The following is an 11,308-nucleotide window of genomic DNA, read 5'->3' as shown; positions in this document are numbered from 1 at the left end:
GGCAATATCTGAGCCCTGGCCTGTTCTTCTGAGATTTGCTTGATGTAGGTTTTAATTTCAGGTGATTTTGCTGGATTACCTCGCTTCAAGATATTATCCCACGACTTACCACGTCCGCTTTGCTCAAAGATCGAAGCCATTTTCTGCAAAAGGTTAGAGACGGTGCCAAAAGCCAACCTAATGGGGCAGTTACATTGCATTTTACTTTTGTCACCCAGGAAGGGGCATGATATGTCATGTACCTTGGTTTTACCATCTTTATCTTTCCACACCAAAAATCGCTTAATATCTTGAACACCACAAGTAACTAGAGTAGGCGCTGATGGCAAAGAAGCGAGAAAAATCTCTAGCGCTCGCTGAATTGTACCTGCCCTTTTTGAAGCTTCTGAATTCTCTGAGAGTTTATCAAGCATCTGTAGGCGCGCGTCTATTTCTGATAAGGAAGGGAGAGCCTTACCACCGCAAATACTTGTATTCTGTAAGAGATTTAACAATCCAAATTACTTAATCAAAGGATAACCTGTACACCTACAGAGGCCATTGCAAACCGAAGGGGTCGTCTATGAAACCAACTTTAGACGGCACTCTTACTACATTTTTATCTTCCAAATGGCCCAAAGAGAAACCGTCAATAGAGTATTGCTTCAACAGGGGAAAAGAGATAGCATGCTCTTGCGACATAACTACTACCATCGTGCATAAATGCACCTTCTGCTGTCGGAGCAACGATACTACCGGTAGAACTAATGATTGCGGAGGGAAAACGTACGGGTTTGCCTCCAAAGCAATGTCTTGGGCAAATACATTAATCCCCGCTGATTTTGGTGACGGACAAGGAGTAAAATGCTTTAAAGAGCTACCGCATGATGCGCGCATGGCATTCGAATCTAGGGCCATGAGGTCCACCGAATGCGGGCCAAATTTTCCCTCTACTTGCGCCCAAGCCCATTCTGACAACATTACGTCATTTGGATCAATTGACCTAGATGGCTTATCTGCAGGGTTTTGGGCAGAAGGGATATAAGAGAGCTTGAGACAAGTGTTGGACTGAAAGACGAACTGAAATATTTGCTTTATGATATCATTTAGGTTCGATGATTTAGAACCCTGGTTAGCCCACGCGCAGACTAAAGCCATGCTATCTGTGAGAACATCAATTCTGTGATCTTTGACAGACGGGCCTAAAGCCTGCAAGGAATGGAGGAGAGCACCCGCCTTCTTCAAGTGAATCGGGCGACGATCATTGGAGTCCCAGAAATCAGACGTAGAGATACCTTTGGCGTCACCCTGAGTAACTACAGCCGCGTATTTATAAAGGGAGGCATCCGTCGCAATCACTATTTGTTTATGAAACTCCGGGCGCCAGGGATGACAACTATTCCAATCATCCAAAAAACGCCAATGGAGGATCTCAGTTTTCAATTTTCCAGACATTGAAACCGGCTTACTATTCCTCAATGCGCGCGAGATTGCCGAGTTCACTTCCCTTGTATACAAACTTGCCGCCGGAACTGCTATCAGCATAGAGATGCATTTTCCCGCAAAACGTTGCAAAGTTTTGACATCTACTTCTTTAGAGGCGAGGATTTGCTCACGAAGATCAATAAACTTTCTTTTCTTGTCTTCCGGCAAAATGTACGCCATTCTAATTGAATCAACTATAAAGCCTAGATGCCCAAGAAAGGTTGCCATGACAACATTTATTTTGCTGAGTGCAAATGTATAGCCAAGCCTAGTGAGGAGTTGCAGCAAGGCATACCTGACGTTTTCAATAGGAATAGAATGCTTAGACGAGGCAGCAATTGATTCTGCCGCCCAACGGTCGTCAATATACAGCGTATTCTTTATCCCAAAATGCCTCAAATAATGAGTCGCAACTATTCCAATAGACTGGTATACATACGCGGATTCCTTCCATCCAAAAGGAAGCGTGGTCGGGACCATTAGGTACCCCGCAAACTGGATTCCAAAATATGTTCTGCTTCCAGCAGTACGAAAGACGTGATCATAACCAGATTTTTCATCTGTGGAGATCATCTTTGCCCCTTGGTCTACAAGCCTGAAAACATGGTTTAAAGTTTCCAGACTGAAAGAACAACTTTTCATCCATAAATTTAGGAAACGATCGTCATGACATAGGCGAGGCTTTGTTGGCTCTATCGTAAGAGGCATAATGATGCTTGGAAGCTGAACGTCCCCCACTTTACCAAGAAGCTGCAGAGAACCATTTTCTAATCTACGTGTTAATTCCTTTGATATGAACTCTCCAAACTTTGCACAACTCTTTGAATTTTTAAAGTAACGAGAGGGAGGCTTTTCAGAATGAAAATTCTCCCCTTTAAAGCTTCCGTTAAATGGCATCCAAAAATCGTTAATGTCCACACCATGTTCTATCCATTTTCTAACTTTTCCAACAGCGGGAACAGTCGGTTCTACAATCGAAATGATTTCATCCCATTCAACCATAAAATCATGCAACTGACCAGGTACGAAAAAATCCGGGTTTCTCAACGGCAAGGCAGCTATATCATATGATTCATCGCGTAGCATAATATCTTCAAATCGCGGGCAATTGTTGCGGGCCGGGAATTGAGCCTCTTGTCCCTCTACCGTCGTCCAAACTGGGGTTCGTGTATGGGAAGATATGGAAAGGGGATCAAAATCCACCTCATATTCCCAATCTGGGATAGCAAACCCCAAAATGGCCTGCAAAATGATATAAGCTCAACTTAGGATTTAGAAGGACAAAAGGCTCAACTCCCGACCCACGTGAAACCGAGGTTCCACTAGGACAGTTTATCCCGGGTCAAGAGAAGGAGCCTAGTTATTACCCAAATGCTTAACGGCCTTCATTTTATCGCAATCTCTAATGAAATGGTCATTTGAATTGCAGAAAAAGCATGCCATAGCGCCTCGACCTCCATACCCCCCACCACGACCTCTTGAGCGCCTTGCGTTTGAATATGAACCTCTGCCATAAGCACCTCTGTAAGAGTTACCCCCAAAAAGGGGGCCAAGGGCTTGGGAAATTGAGGCCAATGCCGATAGCTCCGGGTATAAATTTGTAAGCGGAGAAGGTGCAGAAACTCTAGGAGGGGGGGATGGAGATCTCTTAAGCTTTGGCGGCGAAACGGCAGCGGTTTCCTTCAAACATTTACTTAAGGCTTTCGAAACTATATCTGCTTCACCTCCGCCAACAACGGTGAGCGCTAACTTAGCCAAATCTACTCTGCCTTGGTTTCTTTTTGCCTGACGGTATAGATAGTCGAAAATTGGCGCATCTTTGTCATTAACCGAGTTTGCCTCAGTAGCTAACTCATCAAGATACAAAAGAATCAAACTCTCATTGGGCTCGTCCCGAGAGGCCAGCAAACGCACCTTTTCCCTCGCCCTTGCTACTTCCGATCGGTTTTCAATTCTAGGCTTCTTGGGAGGTTGCGGACAAGCTGGGGCGCTTGCAGCACTCTCTTCTACTGTAAGTACCTCCGGTTTCTGAAAAAAGGAAAAGACTAGTATTGAAACCCTTTTATACAAAGCTTGACCGAAACGAGAGAACTATCCTATACACTTAAGCAAACCATGATGGAATCAAGACGTACATACAACCCAAAATATGCAAATGAAGTTTTCTTTGAGGAAACTGCAATTTTACTAGGGTGAGAAATGCAAGAGACACTCTCATGTTAGCATGAAGACTCCAATAGGTATAAAAACTTCAAACGTCATATAACGAACGAATAGATATTACGTTAAAAATAGCATTTACCTTTAAAACCTGAGCAGAAGGCTGACCGAACTCGTTTGCCACAATAATTGTATAATGCAGAAGTAGGCATAATGCTTCGAAGTCGGCTTCCCAACTCACGAGTTTGAGTATTGACACTTAATCCTCTCCCGTTATTTTCTTGAACTCCCTTGCTATCTCCGACGGGGAAAGCGCAGACAACGGCTCACCAGCGACGTGGGCGAACTCTTTTGGCGGGCATGCCGGATCCACTACCGCTAACTTTCTGATGAGGGGGAGCAAGTTTCTCCCCACCAAGGAGTGCTTTCTTTTCAACACCGTCGGCTGCACCATCTAATGATAGAAACATATAAACATAAATGAAGGTATAGCAGACAACAGCTTGCAACAATTCTGCAACGCTGCGCACAGGCACCGCTTTCTACCCCCCGACGTAAATTTCCAGAGACTTCACTCAACGCATACATCAAAACGCCACTAACCCAAACCAGCATGCTGCCCCAGCCCGAAGGCTCGCAAGGCTATTGCCCCAGCCCGAAGGCTCGCAAGGCTATTGCCCCAGCCCGAAGGCTCGCAAGGCTATTGCCCCAGCCCGAAGGCTCGCAAGGCTATTGCCCCAGCCCGAAGGCTCGCAAGGCTATTGCCCCAGCCCGAAGGCTCGCAAGGCTGGCCCCAGCTCAAGGCTCGCAAGGCTACACACTGCCCCAGCACAAAGGCTCGCATGGCAGAAAGACACATAGAGACATTCACAATATACATGCCACGAAAATACGAATAAAATCGGGAAAGACGAGAAAATATACAAATGGACAAATTGGACAACAAGAACCGACATAGGCATCGCCGACTAGACTAGAAACGAAATGCACAGGAAGATGCACAGCGCCTGCCTAAAATATAGACCAAAAAGGCGTAGCCCGCTCAAACACCGAGCCTGCAGAAATCGGAATAATAGAGAAGACGAGAGTCTTACCATGAATTGAAGGGGAACGACCAAGCGCACTGAGGCGCAAATGCCAAGTGCTCGAATAGACCAGGGTCTGGTGCTTTTATACCTTCTTCGATAATAGAGTTCAATGAGGGTGTCGAGCGTTCCTTGGCGTACTGCATGTAGGCTCTGCGCCGTGATGTGCGTCTGTGTGTGTTTTCCTTTTGGGGGGGATGTATGTAACAAGTAACTTTTAATCGACCCAGTATTACGCCCTCATTTGCTTATATAAATCGGCGTAAGTAGTATTTGGGAGTTGAACGAATGTCACTATATAGGAATTGATCCCACGGTTTGTCGTTTGCCACATAAAATCAGCAACATGGATCAAAAGATCATTGCATAATCTCTCGCAGTGTGATTGCCTCGGTTTCTTTTTTCAGACAGAGACGATTTTACGCCTGGGCCGGAATGACGACTGAAGTTGGGGATACCAAATTGCAGCCCAAAACAATCAACAGTAGCTCAGCTTTTTTCCCCGGAGCGCCTGCCCTAGTAAAGCTCTGTCTTCACGCGGGTCCTGAGGCTGAGTTTTCTGTCCTTCCTTGCCATACTCATATATCATTGTGTGAACTGCAGTAGCCTACTATACAGTAGTTAAGGTTTTAAAGTTTTCTACTTGCTAGCTTAATAACCTTTGAGCCAATGTCGCCTTTGAGACATTCTCATCTACTTCGGCCCCTATGAGCAACGTTGGAAGGACAGTCCTCAGCCCACGTAATCGTATGGTTTCGATTTCTTCAACAATTTATTTTCTTATAAAATTATTTTTTTCCCGACTTTCTGTATTATCATTTGGAAAGAATGTAGTTTCGCACCAAGAATTGTATTATTTCCACGTCCGTGTCAGGCCTCCAGTCGAGAAACACCATTGAAATTAACTGGATCCACAGACTTCGTTCAGCAGCTCCTTTAGGACTTACCTTAATTGAATAACGTCTTAAAGTGGCAGACTCATCCATTGCCTCGTTTCAATCACATGATACATTATATCTTCCCGGATGATACACCACTGTCCAGCTTCTACCTGCAGAAAAGGAGAGGTTGCTTCTTCGTTTTACCGCAACATAGGCTCTACAGCCAGAAGACCAATATTGCACTTCAATTATATCGTCCCAGCGAGTGGAGTTTTTAGGCCAAACCCGTAATACTGTCCTTGGGTTCTTTACCAACAGAATCATTCTGGTAAGCCCGGGGTTGTTACTCTTCAAACACCAGGCCCTGGTTCAACATTTGTCCCAGAGAACCAGCTACATGCACACACGCATTAGCAACCGTGAAAACCCGACATTGGTTTCTGATGAGTTAACAATTAACGAAACTGTAGTAGCCTTGGAGAATTCTGCCACTGCGAAATTCCCCACCCGACCACATTTTGGCGGGACCAACCAGCTGATGACGTAACAGTGTGTATGAGACTTCCAGCCGTCGCATCACGTGACGTTGCGGAAGACACCCCACTAGGCAAAGGTCTCATCAGGGAGGTTTTTTTATTCATGCGCGGCCCCCCCCTTACCGTAGTTCCTAAAATCATTGATTTCTCGGTCCTCACAGTACGTCAGTGTTGATTCAGCAGTTGTTTTGGCAAAGACATGTTTTTTGGGATTTTCTGAAACCTAGAGCGCTACTCAATAGGCGGCTAACAAGAAACTACGCATTTACTGTTGTTGCCGACGTATGTGAACACTGACCTTGGGATGTGCGTCGGCCCCGTGTTGAAATGCCGTCCAGTGCCAGTTGGTGCGTTTTTCGCTGATTTGTGCAAAATTCAACATATCTCAAAAGTTGAATGGTTGACCCTCGTTTTTTTTGGATTTTTGTGTAGCGTAACCAACTTTCTTTCATGGAAGAATGGTCACTGTAAGAATTATTCAGGAAGAAATGTTTAATATTTGTTTTTTTTCGTGATTGTCCGGCCCAATTGGCAATATTGCCATTTGGGATGGTGAACAGAGCTAGGAGCAAATGCGACGCTTATGATTTATTTAAAGAAACAAAATGCCCGATTTAACATCCTGCAGAATCAAGGGAATTGTGCGTTTCCAGTGATACACGACACAAATGGGTTATCCTCATGCATTCACTTTGGAAACGCATTTTAAAATAGATGTTACGTCCTGTTAATGGGGCACGTCATCATCGCGTACATTTGGGAAAAACTCCCTAACGAGACCTAATTCCCCAAAGCGCCAGGGACCTTCATTAATATTCATGAATATAATAGATCATGTGATCCTACGTCACCGGCGGGAATTATGGCTGACACAACAAGTCCTTGGCAACGATTTTTTACTTCAATCAAAGAGTCATATATCGACGATCCCGATCCAACCAACACAGATGAAGTTCTTCGGGACAATGAGACTTCTACTCACTCTAAATGTGTGGCTTACTCCCAAAGTGGAACCTATGGGAAGCCGTTTAAAGGTAGCTTGCTGAAATCCAATCCTGTACTGTGGCGTCTGGGTCTGCTTTTCGGAGGGGTTTGCATGTTTTTTATATGTTATTTGCTGGTTTTCAGATTTGTTGAACTGTTGGAATAAATTGCATTCAAGAATATAATTTACTGTTGTTTTTTTTCTTCAAGTTACAACTAGTCTTGTACCCCAACAGGCCTTCAGTAACCCCGAGGACGTAACCCCGATGTGAAAATGGTATCAAACTTAGGGTCCCTAACACCTTTCACCTTCCAGTTACAAGGCATTGAGCTTTTGGATACCTTACCACCACTGGGCCACACCCAGATCAAGAGGCAAAAATGATTCTCTGGTCTGTGTTTGGGCAAGCCCCAAACTCCCCAAACTATCCCATGATATAAGAATTAAACCCATATTTTACCCTGCGAACAAAGTACTGAGATGACCTGTCAATCTTTTCACAAGAACATTTAAAAAAACATTGGCTAACAAACATAAACAACTACTTGAGTGTACTATAGTAGTTTATCCATGTGGATTTCTAAAAGTAGCAGTAACATGAACCATGTGACATGGTGGATGTAAACAAATCACACGTGATCTCATTGATATGATAAAAGTCAATATGACGTCAGGCATGAATATTAGTGGAGGTCCCTGGCGCTTTGGGGAATTGGTCTCCACCTTGACTCTAAGGTCTTATTAGGGAGTTTTTTTTGTATTCATGCGCGGCCAAGTCCTAACCGTAGTTCCTAAAAAATCATTGATTACTTGGTCCTCATAGTATGCCAGTGTTGATTTAGCAGTTGTTTTGGCAAAGACATGTTTTTTGGAGTTTCTCAAATCTGGAGCGCTACTCAATAGGCGGCTAACAAGAAACTACGCATTTTACTGTTGTTGCCGATGTATGTGTACACTGAACTTGGGATGTGCGTCGGCTCCGTGTTGAAATGCCGTCCAGTGCCAGTTGGTGCGTTTTTCGCTGATTTGTGCAAAATTCAACATATCTCAAAAGTTCAATGGTTGACCCTCGTTTTTTTAAAATTTTTGTGTAGCGTAACCAACTTTCTTTCATGAAAGAATGGTCACTGTAAGAATTATTCAGGAAGAAATGTATAATATTTGGGTTTTCCGTGATTGTCCGGCCCGATTGGCAATATTGAAATTTGGGATGGTGAACAGAGCTAGGAGCAAATGCGACGCTTATGATTTATTTAAGGAAACAAAATGCCCGATTTTACATCCTGCAGAATCAGAGGAATCGTGCATTTCCAGTGATATACGACACAAATGGGTTGTCCTCATGCAATCACTTTGGAAAGGCACTTTAAAATAGATGTTACGTCCTGTTTTATGGGGCACGTCATCATCGCGTACATTCGGGAAAAACTCCCTAACGAGTCCTCAGTCATTCTACGGTAAAACCTTGTCGCAGCAGGTCGACTTCCGTCATTCCTTTGCCTCGTTCAAATTCCAAGAATTGTATTATTTTAAGTCAGTGCGCTTCTTTTCTACGCAGTTTGGATTTGTTTAGAAGTTTTGGGATGTTTGGGGGATATTTGAGGATGTTTGGGGGATCTCTGCACACAAGCCTTACTTGGTTCTAGACACAATCATCCTCGGCGACATCTACTTAACTTGAAAATAGACGAGCGAGAAAATAGAATAGCAGAGGGACGGGGAGGGGGAAGTGCATTCGAAATGATATCCCTGAAAGGAGGGCGAGGGGCAAATCGTCCGGATGGAGCGCCTCCCGTGCTATCCTTTCCGCGTCAGCAGAGGGAATAATGAACGAGTGAAGGGTAGGCCAAGCTATTCATGCGCTCGACGTCATAGATGTCAAAGCGAAATTTGAAAAGTGTCAAACACGTTCTAAAAAATAATTTACCGATGAATCTGAAAAAGAACATGCAGTAAAAAAGCAGCCCATTCCTTTAACGAAAAGTTTGGTTTTTTTTAGACATGGGCGGTTTGTCAGTGTTTAACACATGGCTAAGAATGACCACTCTCCCTTCGGCATACCAGGTATTAGGTCGCGATAGGCACCTTGCATCAATTACGAATTGAAGTCCGCGAACTTTGCAGTTAAAATTTTATTGTATTTTTTAATATAATCATTGTATCAAATAACAAAAGTTTAAAATGTCATTCCATTGTAGTTTTATTGTTAGATATAACTCTTTTATATCAAATAAAAAAACTTCAATGCATATTTTTTGCACTACACTATCTTTTTGTCTACCGCAGACTTTACGGAAATGCCTTTTACGTCCACTCGCTAAATCTTGGCAAGATTATTGCATTTCACGACCACAGTTCCTTTGGCGAACTGCCTTTCATTAACCTTCTTACCCAGTTCACCACTCTAAGTGTAATTATTAATGTCAAGCTTTCGTGCCATAATCAATTTCTGCATACACCTGTCCATCAATTATTATTGTATAATTCCGTCGCACAGTCGCACAGTTTGTTTCTGAGTATTCATGCTGGCAAAAGTATTTTTGCACATGTACTCGTCCAAACATCGAGAGAAACTTTTGTACATGAGACGATGAAAATAGTAAGCTTCTCTGATGGCTGGAATAAAATAGTTTTTCTGATTAAGAATGAGTTCGATTCGTTTGATCAGGCAACATTCGTTATATATTTAAATGGGAAAAAGTATAACACTGAATTTGCGCGTGGGGTTCACTTTTATCAAGAAGAGTTACAAAACAAGCTGACATTTGGTAAAGCTCATACAACACATACCGATTGGGGCTTTATCGGATGGATTGCAAATCTGACATTTCTTCCAAATAAAATGCATATGGAGGACAAAAGGAATGACAGCCCTAACAAATACACGACACGGTTCTGCCTGCATGTGAGGGGAGGTAGAAGATGTCAATCAGATTGTCGCTCAAAAGGACTATCTGAGCCGCAATATAAATTGAGGTCAGGTAAGTGTGTCTGATCTCCAATTTTCTTGAATTTGTGATGACAAATTATAGGCCCACCAACATATATACAATTTTTGGTCAACCCCTCCCTTCTCTTATTTTTCATTTTGATTTCAGTTTTTTGTATCAAATTGAATTTGTTGACATAGTGATCAAATATCAATGAGGAAAAGGAAATACATTCTCTCCTTTTTAGTAAAAAATAGAGAACATGGCCGATTACATTGACAATATAAAGGGATAATGATAGTTGTTACCATGGAAAACTGCATTGAGATGCCGGGCGACGAGGCTTGTAACATGTGCCGGATATCATGAGTACCGTGCGTACATTTGTTGCGTATAAACACGGAACGGGCCCTTAACCTGACACCCACTAGACGATGAAAGATTTAAAAAAACCTTTCCTAGTCTTTAGATTAAAAGAAAAGGATTTCGTTAACCTTCGCCCTCAAAGGTCGACGAATTCCCATAGCGGAAATTGTTTTCTTCTTTCTTCCTATCTCTTAGTAAGGCTATTGAAACTGTCCTAATGTCCTCTATTCGGGGTTCGAACGAATGAAAGACAACTGATCATGATTGGCGTTAGGGAGTCACACGCTCTCGTGCTCGATCTTGTGCCACAAAAGAAAGGAGCGTTATAGTTAACGGCGTGCGGGATTGTCAGAAATTTAATTTAACGCCAATATTAAGCTGATCACTTATTAAGTGAAATTTATGTTATGTATACATAAATTTCACTTGATAAGTGATCAGCTTAATATTAAAAGCATACATGCTTTTAATTTTTTTTCAGATGCCTATTTCATGAAAACTACATCTGACTTAGTCTACCGGCGAAGAGTTCGACACTTCGTGAGGTCGAAGTTTGAGTGTTTCAGCAGACTCCTACAGTTAACATTAAACAATCGTCACAATATGGACGTTTTATATTCTCTTGAAGCTAGTTCTTGTGATGTTTTCGTGATTGACAATACTCTAGAGAGACGAAATTGACACTGTCGGATTTTTTTGTGGGGTATTTCTGAATGTAATCAAATCTAAGCATTGACTGTTTAGGAAACCATGTAGGTAAGGCTCTTCGAAAGGTCATCCCTATCACAGACAGATCGGGAACTGCAAGAAGTATTCCCCTTGTTTCAACTTGTGAAATATACACTGTACTTCGTAGACGCAATGGATTGCTCTGAATCCACGCAGAAGATGTGTTTTTGTT

The sequence above is a fragment of the Lineus longissimus genome, chromosome 5, assembly GCF_910592395.1.
Source record: "Lineus longissimus chromosome 5, tnLinLong1.2, whole genome shotgun sequence".
NCBI classification, from domain to species: Eukaryota; Metazoa; Nemertea; class Pilidiophora; order Heteronemertea; family Lineidae; genus Lineus; species Lineus longissimus.
Note: the sequence above shows the minus strand (reverse complement) of the source record.